Below are 26,023 nucleotides of genomic sequence, written 5' to 3'. Positions count from 1 at the left end.
CCTTTGTTTCTGTGCAGCACCTATCCTTTTCATTAGCATTTTACAGGGATGGATACCAGTGTCAAAGGGAAGAGGAGAATCTGAGCAGGGCTGCTCAGAGGGGTTTAACTGAAGGCGTCATGAAGTCACTATCAACAATGCACTAAAGCACCAAATATTTCAAAGCAGGGAAGGTCGTTTTGCAAGGTAAACATCTGCACTTTTACTGCAGTCTTTTCAAAGCTTCCAGGGCCAAGGTCAATTTTATTCTGTTGTCATACCACAGGAGATAAGGACTTTTCAAAGGTATACTTGTCTACTTATTGTAATTTTTCAAGTATGGTACTTGAAAGAAAAAACAATATCTAAATTTACAAAGTAGTGTGGAAACAGTGAGAATTTCTAGTGACACAAATGCTACTTGCAGTGTTATGCTTACCAATCCAAGCCTCACTGAATATATTTTGAAACACTGTTTACAATGAAAAGCAAGCACATAAAATCTCTACCATTTCCCAGTGCAGGAATCCCATAATATTTCAACTACACCTATTCAATCCCTACCAAATTTGTCCAGAGGTATGGAATCTGCAGAGATCTACAGGAGATATAATGTCATAAATAAATATATCATATAATAATGTCATATAAAAATAAAAATAGAGGAGATATAATCTACAGGACACATAATGTCATGCTCTATTATTTCAACAAGAAATGTAGCACCTGACACCTAAGCATGAGGCAAATCAGAACAGCAGGTGACAGGCTGGGTGTATTTTGGGTGTCAGACAGGACACAACCTCCCCAAAGCTTTGCTTTGCCAGGTCACCCAGGTCTTGGGTACCAAGGCAAGAGATTAAAGGTTAAAAACGCCTGGGAGCTGAGCTCACCTGTGCAGTTTTGAGGAAAAGCCCAGAGCAGACCACAGCTGCTCAAACCAAAGCTGGAATGTCAGAACAGCAATAGGCTTCAGGAACTCCTCACATTTACAATCACTTAATCTTGAAAGTAAATTATAAATAGCACCTGGAAGGTTTTGCTGTTTCAATAGCAAGGGTTTGTTTAACTGTAAGGAATGGACATAAGCCCAGTGAAAAGAGGGCAGAGAAAGCAATTCCCACTCACAGGTGCACAAGGAGAACCATGAAGTACAGAAAGCAGGAAATTATTGGGGAAAGAAACTAGAGGAAAGCAGCTTGTGGCTCAGAGCTTCTTGGCTAATTGTATTTTTCATATTGATAATGAATTTTAAAAGCATGCTTAACTCTAAATATTTAAGTGAGACACTGCTTCTCTAAATGGTCACATGGTAGAAAGATTTTTGAGGGTTTTTTTGTTGTTTTGTTTTGTGTTTGGGGTTTTCTTTTTATGTTTGGTTGTTTTTGTTTGTTTGTTTTTTTTGTTTGTTTTTGTGGTTTGTTTTTTCTTGGTTTTTTTTTTTTGGGGTTTTTTTGTTTTTTGTTTTTTTTTGAGATAAGTAATGATTATAAAGACATAAAAAGAGCTCTGGTCTGAATCCACTCCTCCACACAAGAGTAAGAAGCATGAGAAATATCAACCTCTAGAAGGAATATTCTACCTTTTTTTCCTTAAGTATCCAGAAAAGATTTGCAACACTTATAACACTAATTCATTTACATAAGAAGGAGAGCCCACAGTTTTATTTGAATGAGAAAAAATATGGGAAACAAGGAAAAATTCTCCATCTTTGCAACACATAACTGTAATGACTCATGTTTGATCCATTTGCTTTCTTATTTTGTATATTTGGTAAGAGCCAGAGCTCCATGATCAACCACAACATAAAGCAGATGTGATCTCTGCTGAGAATTTTAGATTCTCAGATAAAGTCTGTTCCTAATACTGAAAGGGGATCAGCATGAAATCCAAAGTAATACCCTCCTTTTTAAAACAACTTGCTCTTTTAAAGTAGGGAATAGTAATAATAATAATAGTAATAATAATAATAATGTTAAAATACCATTCCTCTTTGAAGCCATGAACTGGTTCTTGCAGTTCAATGTGATAAAACTGTAAATGTGTATGAATGCCTTGCCAGAATCCTGAACTTTTCCTTTTCACAGAAGGAATGTGCATTTCCTTCTTTGCATACAGTGTATTTTCCTGCACTTCACCTCTATTATAGGAATTATTAGCTGCAACCAGCTGAACCTTCCTCCAAACAGGCAGGTGCCAAAGCTCCTGGTTTCCTGAAACTATCTGGGGAGCATATAACCATACCCAGCACAAAATTAATAGGAACATGCCAGTACTGTCTGAGATGAATCAGATTCCTGTTTATCATCAATTAAGTCTACCAAGAAATTAACACATCAGCCTCCTCTTTTGTCCAAAATAATCAGCTTTTCTGCTTACAGCATACAATGGTGCCAAAACTCCTCATATTTCAAAACAGGTTTTAAAAGCCAAAGGAAAAGAACTTGGATTTGAAACCACATAATTTCATCCTTTATGATCAGTACAGTCTAGAGAAGGTATCAAGAATTTAATTCCTAATTCCCTGACATATCAGTGCTGAAGCAGTGGGCTTGGCATGCCCTGCCTGCCCATACTGAAGGGGAACAGGGAACATTCCACCTGAATATGAAGAGGAACTTTCTGAATTGTGACTTCTGACTCTGGAATAAGCTGCCCAGGGAGGGATGAGAACCAAGCAGTTTTCAAAGGTCTGAGCACTCCCAGAGAGGAAGGACAGGTTTGTCCATGGGTTTGCAGAGCATTTCACTCTTGGTGCACAGCTCTTGCTGCCTGTGAGGTTGGATGCTGAAGGACTGGATCCTTACTCTGCATCTGCAGCTCATTTACAGATGGTAAATAATGGTAGAGAATGGTTATAATCCACAGTCCCAAGTGGGTGCTCAAATGATTGCCAGATCCTAATAACTGTATTTTAACACTCTTAAATATTTTAAAGGAAGATAACAAGATTCTGTTAAGCAATACCATTCCATTGCTAAGTTCCCTCATTAAACACATGCAAGAAAAACAATGTACTCCACAGGAAAAAAAAGTTTAAAAGGATGTATTGACTCCTTCTGTTAGCCATATTTTCTTAATACAAGCCAACATCAATCAATCTCTTCACTCTAAGTGCAATTCTCACTTCTCCATGTGAAACACGTTAATGAGTTTCTACTAAAAAAAATAATCTATATTTACCAGGTACACAGAAATAACAGGCTTCAGTCTTGCTTTCTCTGTGTTAAAGAAAAGCTAAGTGTTCTTCTCTTACCATAGGATGACACAAAATACAAGCTCACAAAGCCAGCGTGGGTGCTCTCGTTTCTGGTGTATTACTTTTTTTTTTTTTACCCTCTCTGTGCTTCTGCCAGCACTGAATTTAGTGTTAATTGAAAAATGCTGGCTCAGCCCTGCACCAGGAATGCAGCAGCAGTGCAGCTGCAGTGCTTGCAAAAAAAAGTGAGGTGGAGAAACTTATTGCAGGGAAACACGGGTGGGCTTCCCCCCAGGTGACAGGAGATGTGATCACCAGCAAAGGGTGGGCTCTGCAGCTCTGGGGACCATTGCAGAGCCTAGAAATAAAACATGGCCCTCCTGCAACATCAGTGAAAGTCTTACAGTGCCAAAGGAAAGTTTTACAGTGGCTCCTCCAAGAGAAGCTGACTGTCCTAAAGTGAAATGATGTAATGAAGATTACATTTGTGGGTGAAAAAGCTTCTGGTGAGAAGCAAGGCCTTTCCCTAGAGCAGTATACACAAGCCAGCACGAACACAGTCCTCACCACAAAAGTCTTGGTGAGGAGCAAACTGGGAGAAGGAAGCCAAGAGAAGCTACCCCTGGACAAGATCAACATATTTCAGGCCATGAATCAGCTGGCTTCCTTAACCAGTGTGTCATTTACAGAGAATATTACAGACTGAAGCATTCACTTAAAATTATGAGAACAAATATTGCAATCAGGAAACAACCGTTTGTTGGACTGAAATTTTGCCTTAAATGAAGTTTGCAAAACAGCTTCAGGAGATTAATTTTGCTCATCTCTATTTGTAAATGAATATAAAAACTGATGCATGCATGCTGGGGTGGGGAGGGGGGGAATAAACGAATAAACAAAAAAGCAAACAAACAGTGTGGTCTCCTTTTGCTGATTTGAACAAAACACCTCTTCTCCTCTTCAGCTCATCCTCTGAAGAAAAACTCTACCACCAAAAAATTTAAAGAACTGGTGATGAGGTCAAAGGGTCAGGATTAAAAACCAAGCAGCAACCACTGTACACGAGTTCTACAAAGCTCACTGCAAGTCAGCTCCTAATTTCATCTACATCTGAACAACTCTCTGCATGTCAGTGCAGAAGTGCTGCTTTGTAACCACTTCGCTCTCATCTCAGCAGGCTAAATCACAGCTCTGCAGATGAGGCTACAGGGGTATCCCAGAGACCATCCAAGCACTCTTCACTTAGATTTGTCCTTTTCTTTTTGACAAACAGCACCCAGATACAGCTCTGGTGCAATCAGGTCTCCTGACAATGTGAAACTCACACTTTAAAGAGCCCACTGACAGATGGATTCAATTTAATGTATGAGTATGAACAGCTGCTCCTGATCACCAGCTTGTACAGCACACCCATTCATCACAAAATATTTCAAAAGGCTGAGCTGAAATGGAACAAATGAATTTTGAAGAAGTATGGGAGGTACTATGCTAGCCTTGGAGAATGTGTCAGATGTAAAAATCACAGCTATGGGACTGCCATTAATTCATTCCTGTAGATGCTGGCTCCGCTCTCTTAGCAGCATTCTCCAAAATCCAAGAGGGCAGCCTGAATAAGGTGTTAGAAGGTGCAATTAAATACTCCTTACTGAAGGTGTTTTTTAACTAAGTAAGTCACTAAGAGGACCTGACAGCTTCAAGATGGCAAGCCTCAAACCACTGCTGAAAGGAGAAGAAGTTATTTCCCTGATGCTCTAACTCAGAAAGAAGATCCATCAATGATGCAATGGAGAGACATGGGCCTGCCTTTGCCACCTTCATCTTAAGCACTGTGACAACCCTCACTGCTTTAAAAAGTTTTCATATTCCTCTTTGGTCCTTCAGTGCCAAGAACAAGGCACAGCCTGACAAATGGAACCACCCATTTTGAAGGTCTGTGAGGAGATGGAGAGCTGACACAGAACTGAGTAATTCACTTTTTAATTTAAATTTCAGGAATTATGCAGCAAAAATAGACATTTTAAACATCATGGTGTTTGTCATGGCCACTGGATCATCTCTGAGTGACTCAGTTCTTCACAGACCACTTCCTATGAGTTGTGCACAGGGCAGCTTCGCAGATGTTGAGAAGAAGGGTGATATGCAGGGAGGAAAATTCTCCATGAGTTTCCTCAGGTGGCAATTCATTCTTGCCAATTCCTGCTAGGGTTTTCTTGGAGCGGGGGAAAACAAGTTTTGAAAACCTTTTTGAAGGCAATTCTTATCCAGACATGACACTTGCAGCATCTTCAGGCACCTCTATCATCCAAGTATATTTGTACTTGTGTGAATTCATGAGGAAAGCATGTAATGCTCATGTAGAATTCCAAATTTCATGCACTTTTATATCACTATGTGGTTGTTAGGTCATATTTTTGTGTCTTAGTATGAAAAACACACTTCCATTTTGAGCTGCAGAGAATTTAACAATAATTTTTTGGAACACTTATTGATAAATGGGGAGTGAAAAGAAACACAAGTTTCCTCAATATAGAAAATGTAATCTTTGCAATGGTAGGGAAAAAAAAAAAAGAGGACTTCTTGGATAATAATATTTCCCTCTTTCCTTCTACAGAGTGCCTTTGCCAGTCTCTTGCTCTATCTACTCTCCTTCCTCAAGGGTAGATAGGGAGACAAAGCTCAGGCATCATAACCTTGCACAAATAAGGCACATCAGCTCCCATGCCACACAAGGGAACAAAGCCACTGCTTGCCATCACCCAGGCTCCTGCTGCCTGCTGGGAAAGCACCCAGCAGAAGTGGTGATTAGATCTCTACCGTGTCAATAACCAGCTCTGAGACAGCAGGTGTAACTTATTTTGGGAGCCCAATCCACCACCAGGGTACACACTCTGATATGGAGTGAGATGCTGTGGGTTTTGTTTGATCTGCCAGAGCCTAAGGCAGGAGCACACACAGGCTCACACACCCTCTGCAAAGGTTATTCATCACCACAGCAACCTCCAAACAAAGGTGGGAGCCAAGTCAGACTGGCTGGTTTCACCCAGCACTGTCCCTCTGATGACAAAGGGCAAAGGTGCTCTCCACTGGCACCCGACAGGGGACTTGATTGCTCAGGTTTGTTTTTATGTCAGTGGATCTCACCACTCCACTTGGAGCATGCACACCCAGAGCTGAGAATGGCCACACTGATGCATTAAACAATAAAATTATTCTATAACCCCAGATAAAAGGAGGGAGATCACAATTCCTTCTTGCCACACGGTGAGCAAGTGCCATATTCCGTGACACACCACTGTCACCCCACCCTTTCCACGTGTTCCCCTAGGTACCAGGAATAGCTGCTGTAAAATAAACACCCCACCTATACCCAAGAAAACCCCAGTCTGTTTAACCACCACTCTGTTCTTCCTCTCCCTTCTCCACTCCTTTTCTTCACATCCTCTCTCACTCCATGGGAGATTAATGATTTTGGATATGCTACGAAAATCCAACTGAGACAATAAAATAATTGGAAACTCAGCACAAACGAAAAGCAGAGTGGTGTTTTATTCTTTTTTTTTTCCTAAATCTGGAAAGAACAAACCTTGATACTTCCCCAGTCACTGGAGGAAAGAGATTGTGGTCATTTCTAAACGTTTTCAACTACCAGCCAGGAGGAAAAAACAGAGTCTGTAATGACAAGCTGTCAACACCCGGTGAGCAGCAGGGCTCTCGTTTGTGACACTGAGCTTCCTCCTGCAGAGCTAGGCTCCTGGGCACCAGCAGCCCTCACCACATGCAATGACAACCCTAAAAATGCCCAGATTTCTCTACCTGTCCTAAAGCACATCCCCCACCTGAGCAGCCAGGTCTCAGGATTTAAAAGATAGGCTAACCATTCATTTTGAGTTATAGGATTAAAAAAAAAATTCCAATGGTTCTGAGGAATTTTATTTTTTTAAATCAAAGCCACAGGTGATTGGTGCAGATCTCTCATTTACTCCTGTCAAGAAATAGAAATTAAATTCTGTAGTAAAAACATCAGAAATATCCATCCACCTTCAGTAGTTTTAGATCCAAGCAAAATTTATATTAACAAAATTCTCTGGCTTCTACAAAATTGGTTTGATTCATACCAATGGCTTAAGCTATCATTTTTCTTGAGTTTTAAAACAGTTATTTGTAGTTAACCATTAATCTTTTGCAGGCTTATGATGGTTTACAATTTCTGCCAGTGTGTTTCAGCATCCAACCACCTGAGGCAGGAGGTTCATTTACTTGATTCTGCAATATTTCTAATAGCCAACCACTTCAGTGATTTGGTACTTCAAGGGATCCTATAGGAAAGGTGAGGACAAACTTTTATCAGGACCCACTGCAATAGGACAAGAAGAGATAATGGTTTTAAAGCAAAAGAAGGTTGAATTAGAATGGATGTAAGGAAGTTTTTTACAATTAAGGTGGTGAAAGAAGTTACCCAGAGGGATGGTGAATGTCCCATCTCTGAAAATATTCATGGCCAGGTTGGATGGTGCTATGAGAAATATGGTCTGCTTGAACATATTCTTTCCCATTGCAGGGGGGCTGTACTAGATGGTCTTTAAAGATCCCCCCATTGTAAAATATTTTATGATTCTATGGTAATACTGTTCTGACAGTATAGTTAAGAAGAACTAGAAAATTTTTAAAAATTAAAGAAAAAGTGTAAGAAATTTCATCTTCCAGATGAAGGTTCAAACTGTAATTTCAAACGTCTACACTGCACTTGCAGGTAGCAAAGAGTAATGGAGCAGAATTGCAAGCAAAGTGCAAAACACCACTCAACCCCAAGGGCAGGACACTCCCTAGACACCCTGCACTTGACGTTCTGTGCTCTATAATGCTCTCAGAAATGGGGGAGGAAAAAAACCCCAACCAAAACAACAAACTAAAAACCTGCATGTGAGTTCACATTCATTTCTTAAACGCAGCCGTAGGCAAACCCATGGAACTGGATGTACTCAGAGCACTGTGATTTATGTCACAGCACAATCACCACCTGACCTGATAAGAAGGCAGTGGCTTGACTCAGTCTTTAGCTGGGAATAAAGTGAATTTTCAATGCACCTTCCTGGTGATGTGCAATTTCTCCACACAGAGATGGTTTCCTACCCATGTTATGAGGGACCAAAGGTTTTTGCCTTTTCCCCCACGCAGGCATTCCATCCTGTGAGCCAGACTGACACAACACACAGACATTTGTCCTAAATTGGTGTCCCCCTGACCAAGACACAGATGTGCTTCTGCTGGAATTCTCTGGCTTCTACAAAAATCTGTGGTCTCTAATTTTTAATAATTGAAAATATTTACAAGCAAAAAAGAAGTGCACCTACCCAAGTGACAGTGATTTTAAATAAAAAAGCAGTGCTTCAATTACTACCTTGCTTTCTCTATTTCTACACACCCTGAAAATCTGCTGCAGCAATTTGAAAACCTCTCTCCTCCAAAGCTGTTGCAGTTAGCACTGAAGTTACTATATTATTTAAGTGCTGGGGTTCAGAGCTCTCCAGCAGCAGAAAGGAAATGCATCTACCTTCAGTGTTTCCCAAGATAGCAACTGCTATGCTCAAACTGAGGCAGGAAGATCAGCAGAAATAAAAAGGAAAGGAACTTAAGGACAGGTAAGTTCCAACTTGTTATGTGACAATAGCACCAAATTTGTTTTCCTAAACTTTCCATTAATTAAAGCCTAGTTTTTTTAGTCTGGCTTAATAGGCTACTGGACCTTGAAACAAATGTATTTGTATTCCTTGCTCTGTCTTTGTCCCCTCCAGCATAAAGCAGAATTACCCCCATAATTTTTCAGGTTGGGGTAATTTTCCAACTCTGTTGCTAATTAAGGTAGCATGTACAGCTCAGGACAGCACTGCCCTTCAGGTCTTTGTCCAAATATTCCAACCAGCCTTTTTAAAAATATGGCAAGAACCTGAAAGAGCCAAATAAGTGCCCTGGATACATTTTGCCCTTCCTGCACCAATCCTTACAGGGGGATCCTCCTGCTGCTCCAGAAGAGACCTTCAGATAGTTCTGCCTAAAGCACAAAGCCCCTACTCTGATATTCATAGGATAATTCAGCACCTGATGCTGAGCTGTATCATGCTGATGCTTTAATGGGATTCTTTCCATGTCTAGAGGGGCTATCTCCCCCAAATTCCACAGAGAGTTTTAAATTATTAGCTATAGCTAAGGGCACATGTGTTGTTTTTAATAGCAAACGTGTGTTTTACAGACCAGGCTGCATCTCATCAATGATTCCTTGGTGCCACACTCCCAGGAAAACAGCAGTCAGCCCAGCATGCCAGTCTTAAATAAAGCAGGGTGTCACAAGGTATAAGGCAGCTCTCCATACATTTGCTGTTGAAGAATCACAGCATTTCAGCTGCTGGAAGAAGCAGATTGCCATTGTTTTATCAAGGAAAACCACATATTGGAAAAATTGACTAGAAACCACCTTCCCCTAAAAAAAATAATGGTCAGCTATTGCCTTTTGTAGAGAGTTATGTCTAGTACTGAGCTGGAAACAAGATCATGCCTCATAGGTCAGAACAAGCTCAGTCTTTTCTTTACACAGCATCTTCAAAAGGAAGCTGGGGGTGAAGTTTGTCTGCACACAGCCACACAGAGATTTAAACAGGAAAAAAATACCCCAAATCCATGCACTTACATAAAAGGCTTTGGGCAGTTTCATTTTCTATTCAGCTGGAAAAGGAGTGAACCAGCACACACACACATTTTTAATCACCTTTGTGCTGACAGCAGCCAGTCACTACTTCTGTTATCAGAACCCCACAGCTTGGATTTCCAGGCTAAGAAGCACTAAGGAAGAAGGTGTAAAATCTCCTCTGGTTAAAAAAAGCACACTGATATAACCTAGTACAACACACAAATGCTATAGAATTGACGTTTGGCCTCACTGGGACATTACTCATTGAGTGAAGGGAGAGGGGGAAATAATCCATAAACACAAACAAGTAGTAAGGATTTCCTAAGATTAGCTGGTAACCTGGATCACTCTCATATTCTCTAAGCCCATCAGTCACACTCTGGGGAAAACAAGCGAGGCAGGCCAGTCTGTGCATCCAGAAACTCAGAGTTTGCAGCAGATGCCAGTTGCTAAAGAGACAGAGAGGAAAGAGAGAAGCTGTGCTCGTGTACAACTCACCAGTGATCACTTGTGCAAGTGCCACGTGCCTGGGCTTAGAACTTCAGCCTGGGTAGATGCTGTCCCTGCCACTGCTTAATTCAGCTGTCTGGCATCTCTCCAGAGGCACTTAGAAGGCAGATGCCCAACAGGACAAATCACTGAAAACCAGAAAAGAAACAAGTTCAGCTTTGCAATTCCACTGCACGTTACACAATGAGTTCAGCTTGCTAATCCCTGACTTTTTAAAATGTAATTTCCCTCAGTGCATGACAGGGAGAAATACAGGTTCTGGTTAGAGTTTATCCACTACTGTCAGTGTGAGTTTCCTAAATACCAATGATACCAAAAAGAACTCCTCTGTACAGCTAACAGGAACCTCATGGTCAGGATAACTGAACAGCCTCCACCATAAACCCTTCAAATTTTGTTACCCCTCAATTTTGAATGGGACATGCAAGAGTAAGTCCTTTTCTATTTCATGTCTTTATTCATACGCAACACTTCATTCTAACTTAGGTGTAATAGGAGTCACTTCCAGCTTCACAACTGCACTATTCCAGGCACTGACCAGTTCTTCAAATTCCAGCAAATCTGACCAATATACAGCAGAATTTTCTTATTAATTACTCTCTTTAAGCCTTCATTTTGGCATTATCGCAATCCTGTGACTTCTATGAGAGGTTCCATTTCCTTCCTCTTACAAAGCCATTTACAATAAATCCAATTAAAATTAATTAAAACATACAGATCAATTTGACATGGCAACAGAACTAGGAGGAAGCAGTTCCAAGTCAATTCATTGATAGGACAAGTGAGAATGGGTCAATTCAGCCAATCTGAATTGATCCAGTGGTTGCACATTAATGTAAAAATGCAGTAGTATATTGTGCTAGTTTTTATACTAAACCTTATCAATCTGCTTACTAATATGACCAGAATCTACTGGTGGTTTAGATCTGTTAATCACCTATTTCTGTTGAAAAAATAACATTTTAATATTTGAAGGGGAGATAAAAAATTAATGTGTTTTTTTTTTCTGACCAGAAAAGCCTCACAGAAGAAAGGACAACACATGGGCACAACACCTTAAGGCAGCACAGGTTGCCTTCCATTCATGAGCCTCAGTGACCTCAGGCAAGGTTCTCCAACCCTTCCATGCCCATTTCATTCCCTTCAAAACATGGAAAAAGTCCAAGAAAGATAAGGAGCTACTGGAGCAGCAGAGGGACATAATGATGATGAGGGGTCTGGAGTGCCCCTCTCAAGAGGAGACTGTGGGAACTGGGCTTGGGTAGTCCAGGGAAGAGAATACTGAGAAGGGATCTCATCAATACATAGAAATATTTCAACGGAGTGCCAAGAAGGTAGTGCCAGGCTCTTTTCTGTGGTGCCCAGTGACAGGACAAGGAGCAGTGGCCATAAACTAAATCCCAGAAAGTTCCACCTTAACATAAGGAAGACCTTGAGCATAAGGAAGAACTCGAGCATAAGGAAGAACTTTACACTGGAACAGCTGCCCAGGGAGGCTGTGGAATTTCCCTTTCCTGGAGATTCCACAACCCAACTCTTCTTGTGCAATCTGCTCTAGGTGACCCCTACCTTGGCAAGGGGGCTGGATAAGATGATCTCCAGAGGTCCCTCCCAACTCTAACTAATGATTGTGTGTGATTCTGTAAGAAGAAAAAAGAAGAGGGAAGAAAGAGGGCAGACTACACCTCTTTCCTTTCCAATAGTAATTTATAATCTCAGTAGCTTCTTACATAGAAATTAATTCTTCTCAGTAGAATGGAAGACTAAAGAATTCTGCTAAGAAAAGGAAGTAGCAAACAGAAGCACACTCATTGTTTCCAGGCTCCTTATCTCTGAAATTTGTTACAGGTTTTGGGATTCTCATCTGAAAGCCAATGTAAAACAGAAAAGGAAAAAACAGATTTCACTGGTGAGTTTCTGAGCTCCTCCTTGCTAATGTGATTCTTCTGTTTGCTGCCCTAGACACAGTTAATGAATAATGACTGTGCAAACAAAATATCAGACAATGATGGGAGGGGGAGGGAAGGGTGAAATGATTGTGTGGGAGGCTCGGATTGGATTTGGCAACAATTAGAAAAATTGATTCCTTTTTAATTATAGGAAAAAGCTTTGCTAGAAAGGTAAGACAGACATGACATTCAAAATACTTTAGTCTTTGGATTTAAAAGGTGGAAATAGAAAGTTCAAATGTTTGGGGTCCTTCACTGTGTTTTCCTTTTATGTTAAAAAACATCCCTCTCAAAACTTACATCCAAATAAATGTGTAAACCTTCAGCTCAATTCAAAGCTGTTACAAGACAGATTTGATTTGCTTTTATCACTCTCTAGGAATATTATTTACCACATGCAGGACTGCCTCCTACAAGGTACAGGATATCTTTGTTTTCCCTTCCTGTAAGAGCCCAAGCCAGTAAAAGTTACAGACACTTGAAGAATCAGACCAATAACTTATTAACATCACTTAAGCTCCTCCCCTAACTGGTTTCTCTAAATATATTATCAAAGGAGGGCACCAGAGATTGCTCCCTGTTTGACTAAGGCTGCACAGTGCACATTTCCACATTTCCTTCTCTGCTGTTACTCCCAATTCTGGCAGCTCCTGCCAGATTCTCACGTGTGCCTGCCACAAGCACATGAAATTAATTATCCCAGTACTCCTTTAGTAGCACAGAGTAGCTTAATAATATCCTTTAAAGAGTTAAAAGGGAAGAGGACATTTCTCCACAAAACTCACACACAATTCCTCAACTACAAAATAAAAACCTCTTGCAGTTTTACTCTGGGCCTCTACAGCTCTTTTTCCTTCACATCATATTTTTACATGATCATTTCAACAATGAGATATAACCACTTCTAAATAAGTGCTATTACATAAACCCCATTTACTGTCCTAAAATTTATAATCACCATTTCCATTATTCAGTATCTTTCAGCAGCAGATCTCAAATGGTGTTTAGAAGATTTAGTCATGTGAAACTGCCAAGTACCACTGTGGATGTGACTTCCAAAGCAAAAGCACAATTACACAAGGCAGTATTTATCCAGAAAATATGGACTGTGATACTTAATCTTGCAAAATAACAGAGAGATAATTTAAAGTAAGGTATCTACAAAGAATAGTGTGTGTGCCAAAAGACTGTATCGCTTTTACAAAGAGTGGACAGAATGTTCTTTTCCAAAGGACCAGAAAACAAACTTCCTGAACCAATGTGAGTTTTCTTTTTGCTTGTATTTAATCCAAGTAAATGTGGCTCAGCCAAACTTATTTAATAAGAAGGGGGGAAAAAAGAATCAATTAGTTTGGCATAACCTTGTCTTGAAAAAGTATTCACACACTTCAAAGGGAGGGGAAGTGGTGACCTGAACAGATCTAGAACCACTGCTTCTCTGGGAAATTAGTAATAATAGTAGTGAAGGGGCCTTTTGGACTATTTTTTAAAACATTTCTTCCACAGCACTATAAGCAGCTGTAATTAACTCTCTCCCTTTTTGTTGTTTTTTTTTTTTTCTGTTTTTAATGTGAGTCTCTTGATGCACACCAGCAGGGTTTGAGGATGTGGAAAAGAGAGGCAGTGTGTTGAGATGGCAATGCAGTACACAGGAAAAAGAACTTGAAATTACCACAGACCAATGTATTTCACATAATATTTTATTCCTAAATCAGTCATTTATGTAATCTAGGGGAAAAAATCCAAAACTAAAGAAATCCAAAATCAACAAAAAACCTCCAAGTTCAACTTTTACCTCTATTGACCTTTAAGGAGTTGATGGGTAAGTGCACAGGGAAAAGCCTCTTTGCAAGGCACAGATAAAAGCATTATTGGAAAGGTCAAAAGAGACAACATATCCTTTGGTGTGATGCATTTGTAATCCCTCTTTTAGAAGTACTAATGAATTTAAAACTAAAAGACATAATACACACCGTTTGTCCTACGGGGAGATACTGAGCCCCTCAAAAAACATCTCAATGTCTAACTCTGCAGCAGGTCTGCTTACATGTACATCTGTGAAAGTTCCTTGGCTAACAAAAATGCTCATTTCACCAGATACATAATGCAACACCCAGCATCTCTAAAAGTGCAGGTTTTCCCCATGTACCACAGTCAGATTTGTCACATTTGCCACACAAATGCCCAACCCTTCTCTCTAATGGGCTAAGATGCTACATCACTTAGTCAGAATGCCAAAAGAAAAGGAAGCCTCCACACCACTCATGGACAAGTCAGACACTTAAAAGGTTATATTCAACAGCACAATTTCAAATGCTGCACTATAATTCCACTATAGAATAGTTATCCTAAAGAAATGAACAAAATACCACCCAAGAGTGGGATGGATATAAAGAGAGACAGAAATCTGAGGGGAAGACAATAGAACTGCAAAATGTGACTCATGTTATCTATACTGATGCAAAGCTTTGTAAATCCAGTTTGATGTCTGAAAGTTGTCTATCTTCATTGCCACAGGAGTTCAAAATTACTATAGATATTTATTATTATCATTGCCACCTTTTGAGTGTTTCCTTGGTTCTGTACATCGATGTTAGACTTGGTTTATTCACAGCCTGATAATAGATTACAGTGGCTATTGTCATAAGCTGTTTCCTTGTTAACTTCTGCATTTTTTTCAGCTTCAGTTTCTTACAGAAACAATGAAACCTGGTTTTACTTTTAGATTCCTCCTGCCACAATGTTTGGTTTTCAAACTCTGCAAGGATCAGCTATAATAAATTGAAAATGAATCAGTACTATTTATATTTTGAAATAGGAGACAAATTATATTAGTCTCAGGTATTATAAAAATTATTTTCATATATTCAGCTTGGATCCACTTCTGAACCTCAGTGCATTAAAGTTACAATGTCAAATATATTCATATGTAAACTACTATTCTACCAGCTAGAGGCACATCTTAGTAGAAACCCTACAATTATTATTTTTTCAATTGAAACAATGAGAGATTATTAATTAAAAAAAAAAAAAATACAGAGGCTAAGTTTCTGCCTTCCTGAAGTCAATACACATTTGGTCTTACATCTCAGCAGACCCGGGATTTATTACTAGCACTACAAACCTGTCTCTAGATGAGGTAAGCAAACAAAACTGAGAACAGGATATTATTTAGGAAGATTATTGTGTTCAAATACCAATACAGAGTGAAAGGATCAGCCCAGAGAGCACTGCAATGGGAAACAGACACAGAGTGTTACTGGTGTTAATAAATATACCACCCATGCCCACAAAGGGACATCATAAGATTGGGAATTCTCTCAAAAACTGCATCAATTCCCATACCTTTGAATGGGCTGCTGTAGCTTAAGAGATGTGTGAAAAGCATCACATGTGGTTTCAGAAAAAGCAGTAAGAAAAATAATTTGGGCTTTGGAAAGGAGCAGAAGAGTGCAAGAAGGGGTTGGTTTCTTACTTGTCACTCTGAAATGTGAGCAGAAATGTTCAACCCTTGATTCTCAGGCTTAGCATATTTGGTGGGACTTGAGGAATGTTCTAAATACCAATTTCTAGATATTGCCATGTGGCAAAAACACCCATCATATCCCTGCTCACCCTTTGTATTCCCTCTGCACTACCCAATGACTCTGCATTTATTTCAGGGGTTTCTCCCATCCTACCACTGGCTTAGAAGGGGAGATTGTTTACCACAGGTGCTCAGAGCAGCAACCAGGCTGTGAAAAGTAACTGTGTTTGTTCTTCGAGCTGACCTTTTTTGCTCCATTTTCCTGCTCAGCAAAGGGAAAAAAAAAAAATAAAAAACACCACCAAAAAACACATGACATTCCACAGAAACAGCAAAACAGAGAACATGGACAGACTAGCATAAAACAACATCCATCCTTGGCATATCTTAGCACTAGATATTACCAGAATGTCCACTGTGTTCAGTAGCAAAATGACTTTAATTTCCCAGCTGCCTGCTATCAAGTCCTTCCTTTGCTGGCCCTCTTGTAAAATGAAAGTTGAAATAATCCAGGCAACTGTCCCGCTGTAGGCTGAAAAATCAGCCTTTCTAACATTTTCAGAAGGGCAAGGCACACCATTAAAATGCCCAGTAGTCACGTGAAAATTTAACACATCAAGAAGCTTGTTTAAAAAATATGCTAATCTTGCCTTGTGTAAAGTTATAATAGCTCATTTGTGTGAGACTTCTCAAGATGTGAAGAAGGAAGCCAGAAAACAGGAGAAGCAGCATGAAGGAACAGTGAGTAACTCCATAGTTAAGAAAACTCAGGGCCAAAAGGTGAAGGACAGAACATTTGGTTCAGACTGGTATAAATTTAATACTGTGCACAGATTAGAAACCTGGCAGTTCCTAGCATTGGAGAACTGTATCATCAGGAAGGTCTTGAATCTTTTCTGTTTGTTAAGGAAAGAAAAAATTCAGGCAGCTTTTTGAAATCCCTTCCTCAAAGGAAAGCAGAGGGGTTTTCACATCAATACACCTACAGACATCCACCACATTACAGCCACTGTGGTCATAAAAGTTATTTTAAGCATGGTCCGTAGTAATAAATCAGTTTTAGTGTCAATAATTTTCTCTTTGTAGCTGAGGAGGAGTGTCCCCATCATGATGTCATCAGAAGTTACTTTGAAGCTGTATCGAAATTTGGATTAATTAAATTTTTATCCCAAGAGAAGACAGAGCACACCATGGGCACAGCTTCTGAAACACCTAAAAACTTCTACCAATCTCTTAATTTGTTTTCCCTATACTCCTGCACATCAAATCACATTTTTATAGACAGTTAAAAAACCAGTCTTCAGCAGTTCATGCTATCCTTTACCTGGGAATCACAAAAGAGTCACAGTATTGAGACATCTGGATGCCAGAAGTTTCAGTCCATCTCTTCATTTCCCCAAATGCCATTTCTTACCTTTGCTTTGTACTTATCCCCAATTAGAATCACTGATGTAGCCCCCTGGGATCAAAGCACTGCACACTTAGTGATGTTTTTCTGTCTCTTCTGATATTGCCCATCAAAGTCAGAACCCTTCTGCCCTGACTCAAAGCAACCTGCGAAGAAATTCAGCAACTGTGACCTTTTTTCTTTTGCTCCATCATTGCTACTGACCACAGCCCTGGAACCCCTCATTATTGACCTCTTCCTCACGAATTAATGGTTTATTATAATGCAATGAGGCACATTAAATCACATGCCAAGCTACATCTACCTTAAAAAATCAATGCAACTATGAAAAGCAAGGTTTGTAATAGCCTTTATTAGTCTAGTAATGCATGTAGAGGGAAAAAGAAAAAGAGAACAAGCCTGTTTTCAGGCCAACTATCAGGTCTAACAAAAAAAAGTGACAAAAAAGAATCAAGAATCTAATAGTCTACAACAAGGACAAGGTGGCAGTTTTCTCAGAGCTGCTCTGTTCCTTCTAAAGAATCTGCAATGCTCCCAATAGAGCATAACTTCTAATTCCTACTGCAACGGGAATAAATCACATTAAAAGTGGTAGTGATAACTCTAGAAGTGTGGTTTATTGTTTAAATGTGGGGTTTTGGGGAGAAGGGTTGGGGTCTTTTTGGTTGTCTTTTTTCCTTTGGTTGGTTGGGTTTTAAAAAATGGGCAATCTGTTTTTTAAATGGATTGGAGTAGGAGTAGGACTCTGGAGTAGAACTCTGGCCAGGACAGTGTGAAAGGCAAGGATTTCTGGAGACTTTGGCCTGGATATTCTCCTCAGATCCTACATGTGAAAAACAAACATGACAGTCCCTTTGCTGTAGGACAAGGTCCCTCCCTCAGTTTCCTGTAGGTGATGAAAGGTACAAACAATGATGGCCAAGTACTCATCAAGAGCCCTGCAAAGGTCAACTACAAAATAATATTCCTTTAATCAAGTCTGAGCTAGGAGCCAGCTTTCTAAAAGGTTCCACTCCGTAAAACAACCCCAGAAGAATGACAAAAACCACCACTTACCTCTATAAAGGTTTTCTTGTTAATGTTTCTTTTATTGAAGTCTATTAAAAAGTAATGCTTTCAGTAATGTCTCGCAGTAATGCCCTTCTGAAAGTTAAGGGTGCATAAAACGGAAATCCTCATGCTCAAATACCTTCCAACTTTTCCAATTATCTCTCTTCCTCTGTTTTACAGTTTTAGAACAAGGGTGTTTGCCCTTGATCTGATCGCAGATTCTCTTTGACTTCCTTGTATCATCTCATTTCTGCTTTTATTGCCTTACTAATAAGGAGCTGATTCTGCAACAGGGCACATGGAAGTACAGAAGTTAATTAGCATTCATTGTAGGCCAAGAACAGGATTTACACCACAAACAAAAGGGCCTAATCCTGAGCTAACAGATCATAAAGAAAAACAAACACAAAAATGCTCAGCCTCCCTGCAAACTGGAAAAACCAAAAAAAACCTCACCATGGTTACAGGGGTATTTCTTCTCAGGTCTGTATTGACTGTTCTGCACCTCCCATATTTCCAAATTATTTTTGCTTGGTAATTATGATCAAAACAGAGTAACTCTAAATCAACATTACTAGACAACAAAGTGAGGACATTAAAAAAAAAAAAAAAGGAAAAGCCTTTAAGTTTCCCAAAATGCCTACAATTTTTGCTTGCTACTTGCTACTGTCAACAAAGTATTTCAATTGTGTTTGGTTTTGTTCATTGCATAGAGTCATTACCAATGCTGAACACACTCAAACACTGAACAAACAATTCCTAATCCAATGTTTCATCATTTTAATCATGCCACCAGAAATTTTCTGGGGAAAATAAATAAAATCAGAAATCTGCTCTCATTTAAAACAACATTCATTACATTGTTATTTTATGCATTCAAAGCTACTTTCAGACTTTCAATTCTAGTCATAAAATAGCAATTCATGGTGATGAATGAAAAGAAAAAAAAACTCAAATTGGTAATGAAATTCAAGAAAAATGTGAATAAAACACTGTTCCTTGTAGGCTGAAAGAGGCTATTCCACATCTTTGCATGGAGGAATAAACTTGGGGCCAAATGACGAAACTTAAAATATGAGGTTATATTGGAAAAGCAAAATGCATCTTACACATGTGTATTATGAGGCTTAGAAAAAAATGGAAAACAACTGAAAATGGGGACAATCTTTTTAAGTCTAATGAAGTTAAAGCAGCAGTTTCCAGCCTAACTGGAAGTTGACCTTTTCCAATCGTTTGCAGGAGATGAGATGAGGTGAGAAACTCTAGAAGTGCCTCCAGTCTGTCAGGTAACCCATGCATTATTTACATTGCCCAAGCAGTGTCATTTGTCTTGAACTTCAAAACAATTTGTGCACCCTTATTAGAGTTTAATAATAAATCCAGTTTCCCCTCTGTTTGTTAGGGTGAAATAAAGACTGCTAAAATAAAGGAAGGATGTATACGACAGACATATATGATACAGAAGACAGAGAGAAATTATGCATAATCAAAATCGTACTCCAGAGTAAATATTTTCACTTCCAGGGAGGTTCAAAACACTGCTGTCAGTGTCTTGCAATTCTAAAAACACCTCCAAACATAAACCAGATACTTCATGTTACCCACCTAAGGCATAAATGTATAAAGTATATCAAGTATGTCAGTGGATTACACCAAAAACATCCTGTGCTAAACTTCCTGCAAGCTTCAAGGCATTGTTTTAAAACAAGGTGGATAAAAAAATAGGCCAAAGGAAGCAGTAAATGACAGCTTTAACAAGAATGTTTCTAGAAGACCAAAGCATATACTGTCTTTCAGAGCCCTAAAACACTGAAAATGAATATAATGGAAAAAAAAAAAAAACAAAACAAAACATTCTGGTGATGCTTATGTCTACATAAATTTTGTTATGAGACAAGAGATAAGAAAGAGCACTAGATACACTCCACAAAGTAAGAAATTGAGAGATGTTTTGTTATTTTATAAGAGGGTGATATTAGCCTGATAAACACAAATTTTTTATAAAACCTTTGTGTTGGATCTAAATCAAATGCAAAATTTTCTGCAGAAACAAGAAATAGACCTCATGATGCAAAACTGACATCTGTTTTATTAAAATGCAGACATCCTCAGGAGATAAAGTAATTCTGCATGGTCTCACACATCTAAGGATTCCTAGAGCAGGATTTGAATGGATGATTTAAGTCAACTTGAGAACACAAATCTGAGTGGCTTCCATCTTTATCACTTTCAGCTTTTTCTCATACAAGTATATGGAAACATCCACCACAGAAATTTTGTTTCTAATATTAATATTCTATTTAAAGTCACAAATTTCATAAAAATAATTTACAGGCTTAGCATGACAAGCCAGGTTTTATCAAAAGAGCTTTCAACCTATTAATCTGAAAAACAATCTTCCCATGAAGACAAAAGCACAGCAGTCAGCATATTACTGCAGATCTAACTCCAGTCTAAAAATGAGTAAGTTAAAATGTATTTACTGGAATTTAATTTAAAATGTATTTACATTTTAATCAGAAAAAGTAACAGTCTGCTTGTCTAGTGACTCTTTCAAGCTTTAAACTCTACAATATTTTTTCCCCCTCCTATCACAGCCTTAAATTTAATTAAGATTAATTTGATCTACTGGTCCTCTAGGAATTGGACAAACATAATTAATACATTAGGCTGAAAATTCAAACTTTTATTAATGGGCTCAGGCAACTCTACAGGGACCCTCAAGTCTTTTAAAAAGTTAATCCTCATGTAAGTGCTGTGTCTTCAAACACTGGGCTTTTCAGTGAGAATAGTGCAAAACTCTTTCCCCTCCCAAAGGAAAACAAAGATGTGGTAATTCCCCACAAAGAACTAACAGAATAATAGCTGGACATATAGTGAAAAGGTTCTTTGTCTTGAAAGGCATAAATACATCTCCTTGTATAAGAGATGACTGTGCTAACTGGAGCACTGCTTATTCTGTTACACTAAATATTGCCTCAGGACCTCAACCAACCATGACATGGCAAGGCTCTGTGCCCATTTATGCAGCTCCTTCAGAAGAAGGACACTCAGGCCAGCACCTCGAAGTTCTAAATCTCTCCTTGCAGGAAATGATTGTGGCCACAGGATGACTTCGAGTGCAGCTGCAGAACAACGCTAAAGAATTCAGGTTGTGCCTGTCACCTTCTGCTCAATACTGAGGCAGCCCTTCCCTGAGAGAGGAAAAATCCACTTACAATGCAAAAACTTCTCTGTAATACCTCAAAGTTTTATCATCTATAGCATCCATCAATTAACTCAGGAAATATCTGCTTAGTAGTGATGCTGGGCCAGTACCTTCACAAGATCCCCCTGCCAGACCCTTGTGAAAGCAAGGAGATGAACACACTGCCCAGCCTGTAGAACAAGCAACATTGGAGCAAATTTCCTCAGGAAAATTAGGCAGGAAAATGAGGTATTTATAGAAAGGGGAGTTAAAGTCACTTGGTTCCCTTTTATTTCAGCCATTCATTATTTATATTGATGCTGGCAATCATGGGATGACTGCAGAAGGGACCAAAAAAGTTTTCACCACAGTGCTGTCAAAATGAAACTGTGGATTTAAATTCCTGCTCCTGCAGTGAGTGGCAATACCATGGCACAGCTTTGTCCCCAGAATGCTACAGATTTTCATGGAATGCCAGAAGTGAAGGTTGCATGCAGTGGGCAAAACCAAACCCAGTGGGCACAACCAAACCCAGTGGGCACAGATTAGAAAAAGAAATACCTATTACCAAACTGCAAAAATGCTGCAGTAACAGGAAAATGAGAATATTATGTTCAATGTTCCTGAGAGAAGTAAAAATGTTTTGCATACAAGGCTAACTTGGAGACATAACAATTCACAGCATTAAAAGCATCACATATTTCAGCCTAATTTTTATCTAGGTACTTGAAGTACATTTTTCTTTGGGCTGCAACCATTCAATGCTGATACAACAAAGAGCCTATCAGCCCTGTGATTCATGTCTTTAAGTTCCAGTGAGACATGATTATGTGTTGTTCAGGTTACATGTGCATTCTTCTTGACAGTATGAAAGCTGGTGGTCCTCTAGCCAAACAAGAAAATAATTATTTCCCCATATAACAATGCTTAGACTATTCCTAGAACCCTAACTTCAGCTTGGCATATTAGGGTTTTTTTCCAGAAATCTGAAAATCCTTTGCAATTTGACAGCTTCCAATATTATTTTCACAGTGAATTTCCTAGCAAAACCAGTGCTGAAAATTATATTCCTCTGTCAGAAGCTAAAGGAGAACTTTTTGCCCCAGCTGAGCGCTGGGACACAGCAGCAGATGCAGGAGCTCTCTGGTTAGCTTGTGCCCAACAAGAAAGAAAAGATTGATATTAAAGTGTCTGAAGTGATTTTTTTTCACACATTTCAACTGCATTATGTTCCCGCTTAAGTCAAACAGCAAGACAAGGAAGGAGCTTGGACAAATGTTTCCCATTGAATTTGCAAGAGGGAAGGCAAATATCCATAGCTTTGCACAGTTATCCTAAGCCAGTGTCCTGGGGGCATTAACTACACTTGTCCTACCAAACTGGATGGTATTCTGCATTCCAGTCAGGACTGAAATCAAAAACAGATTTATAATTATAAATATGTAAAATATTTCCCCACTCCCAAGTATCAAACATCAGGAAAGAGAAGGGGAAAAAAAGAACTGTGGTCACACATAATAGCTTTCTCCTCCACCTCCAGGAAAGGCAGAAAGTTGACTACAAGTTTGTCTTTTTTTTTAATATGTTACACTTGCCTCCTCTTCACAGAGATTTATGGAGAAAACTAATTACCTAGGGCTTGCAAGCTGGTAACAGACCTGCTCTGCAAAAATGTCTCAGCATAAAGTTTCAGGTCACCATCCTAAATTTCTTTGTATCTCTAGCCTTAGGCAAGTTCAACTTGTTTACTAAAACTGGTTCAAAATACCCCCACCAAACCCACAACAAAACAAACCAAACATAACCCTCAAACTCTATAGAGGAATGTTCTCCAAGGGCAAAGATGAATTGGCAGGATTAGTTGAGGACAAGGTTCTCTCTTGTGCTTCTTAGGGAGGGAGGGAGGAAGAATCCCCACCTCAAAATATCCTGGCAAATGGAAGATAGGGAGTCTGAGTCAGGAAAATGGACTTCTACTTATCAAAAAGTCAAAGGAACATCACCATGAGCAGGGTGATCCATCTGGTCTTTATTTTTTACCCCAAAGGCACCAGAGCCATCAGTCAATGATGAGAAGTAGACAACAGGAGGCCAACAGCTGAAACTGAATACGTAGCAAAAAAAAAAAGGTACCAAAAACACCAAAAAGCTAACAAAAGTTGAATGTAGCAAGCTAGCAGGACTTGACCATGGTGAGAAAGATCCTTTGAAGATTTTTTTGGCTGTCAGACCAGGCACATCTCAACCACACCAAAAACAGGGGTTGCCACTCCTCCCAGCCCCGCTTGTCTTTTGCCCAAATGTACTCCAGAACATGAGACCTGCTGCTCTCTACAAACAGCTCACAGATGGTGCTGAGCCCTCAGCCAGATTGAACAGAAAACCAAACATAATTCACTCCAGCTGCAAGCTCAGGGAGGCACTCAGCCTGGGCTTTGCTCCACTGAGTGTATGGGGGCACCAACAGGGTTGGCTCACTGTCCTACCACAGCGGTAAAACACCACCCAAAATAAGAGAGAATATCTTACACAGAAGGAGAAAGGGAGGAGCCATCACATTTTTGCATGTGGGAGATGCTGGCTTCCTAAAAAATCCCTCTGGATTAGAGTTTGGCATGTAAAAATCAAAGAGGAGGGTATAATTCTCACTGTATAATGCAAAAAATATTTACACCATGGTTGCTTACATTTCATCCCCGTGAAGATTCCCTTCTTTAAGTGCATATGCAGCTCTTGTTATGTTCTTAGAAGGGGGTGATGAAAAGAGATGTCTGAACTGCCCTGGACATGGTCCAGCCCCCAGAGCACTAATTCTGAAGGTCAGCTCTTACCTGTGTGGTGCTTCAGAAGGAAGCAATGCCCAGGCAGGGCGCAGGATGACAGCTGCTTTTGGGCAAGAAAGTGATTTCCAGGAGCCCAAATCCAGCGGTGCAGAGAGGAGCAGCCCCTGCAGTGACTCAGATGGGTACCCATGTGTCAGGCTCAGCTTCTCCACTGATGGAGAGCAACAGCTTGGACCAGGCCCTCCAGCAGTGCCCATCAGCATGCAGGAAGATCCAGGTGAGCATCTGCAGTTCCTCACTCAACACAGAGCGAGGAGGAAATCACAGACTGCAGCAAAGAGATTTCTTTTTTTTCTTAGCACACCAGAGATGATGTTTTAATGGAGTTCCCAGACCTAATACATTTTCAGAGAAATGCTGGAAAGTTAAATGAGGTGTGCACACCTAACTCAAGCTCCCAATGGGATTCACAGTTACCATAGCAACTTTCAAAGTCCAGGACAAACCAAATTTCTGATGCTCCACACCACTGCAACTGTGGGAACAACACAGATAGCAACCACTATTGATACATTGCTATGTTAAATACCAGAAAGAAAAACAAACAAACAAAAAAGTAAATAAAAATATTTACCCTTAGGATCATAAACCAAATCTTTTTCTCTAGGAGGTCAAGAGAAAACCTTGTGCACAACAGACATTCAGAAGCACAATGAGATGTGAGGGGAAAAAGTCATCAAGGAGAGTAAGTCCCCATGAGCTTAAAACCAGACATCCAGCACACCTTCATTATATGAAAGCACACCCTTCAGAAATGTTATTGAGCATGAGTTGTAAAACTCTACTGCTTACTGCAATGCCTCAAAGGCTGATCAGGTAAGAGACTTCTTTAAAATTGGGCTATTAGTTCATACAGAAAAAGTGACTTCACTTGGAAGAGCTCTTTCTTTCACTAATTAGCACCTTAGTAAGAGAATATTTCAGTTTTAGCCTGAGCCAATCTCACCACTGTGCTATAGAAATCAGTTTTGTTAATTGAAGCAGCATTCTCTTGCACTAAGCTGCAGACTAATTGTTGCAATGGGAAGGCTTTCCTTTATAAGCATTTCTGCTAATGTTCAGCTTCATTATTTATGCCATGTCTTTAAGAAATTTCTTATTCTTTTATTCAACTGATTCCTCATTTCCTTTTATTCAATGTTCAAACCTGATGCAGAGAGTTTCTGATATTAATACAGAAGCATCCTCATTTTACTGATGGATGAAATTGGGTACTATTCCTTTAAATATGATTGCCATACTGAAGTGTAACACCAGCAAAAAAGCTGGCAAAATTTGCCTTCCTTTGGGATAAATGGAAAAAAATTATATCTTGTTACCATCTCAGATGTTCCTGTAAATTATGACTCATTGAATATTTTGTTGTGTTATTAAATTTTTTTCCAAGGAATCTTAATCGTACTTATTTCTTCAGGAAGTTTAAGGGTTGCAAAACTTCCTTTTCCTCACAGTATTATTATCTGTCAAGGAAAAGCTTCCAAGTTGTTGTATGGGAGGATGAGAGAACTGTAAGATTGCTTTAAAAATGCTGGTCTTTAGGCAAAGAGCAACAACTCCCAACTTGTTTCAGAGAAATAAATGGGTTATTCAGAGGCACTATGGAAATCACAAATCCATTAGTAAAATCTGGTCTGTCCTAACCATTCCCATCACCTTGAAGGTCACCTTTGCACTCTGTCAGCTTCAGACT

The 26,023-nt window shown here is 39.5% G+C and overlaps 1 protein-coding gene across 14 annotated transcripts in view; it reads right to left on the bottom strand.

Moving 5' to 3' along the window:
* Window positions 1-26,023, bottom strand: part of EPS8 (EGFR pathway substrate 8, signaling adaptor) — a 126,147-nt gene that overhangs the window by 83,690 nt on the left and 16,434 nt on the right. For 11 of the 14 annotated variants that reach the window (XM_085569940.1, XM_085569944.1, XM_085569952.1 and 8 more), the window contains exon 2: window positions 10,359-10,498. The exons of the other annotated variants lie outside the window; for them this stretch is intronic. The gene's annotated coding sequence lies outside the window, so the exon portion shown is untranslated. The remainder of the gene's footprint in view (window positions 1-10,358; window positions 10,499-26,023) is intronic. 14 annotated transcript variants of the gene reach the window in all.

This window comes from Lonchura striata, chromosome 1A (genome assembly GCF_050655825.1).
Source record: "Lonchura striata isolate lonStrDom1 chromosome 1A, ASM5065582v1, whole genome shotgun sequence".
NCBI classification, from domain to species: domain Eukaryota; kingdom Metazoa; phylum Chordata; class Aves; order Passeriformes; family Estrildidae; genus Lonchura; species Lonchura striata.
This window is presented reverse-complemented; position numbering and strand designations above follow the sequence as displayed.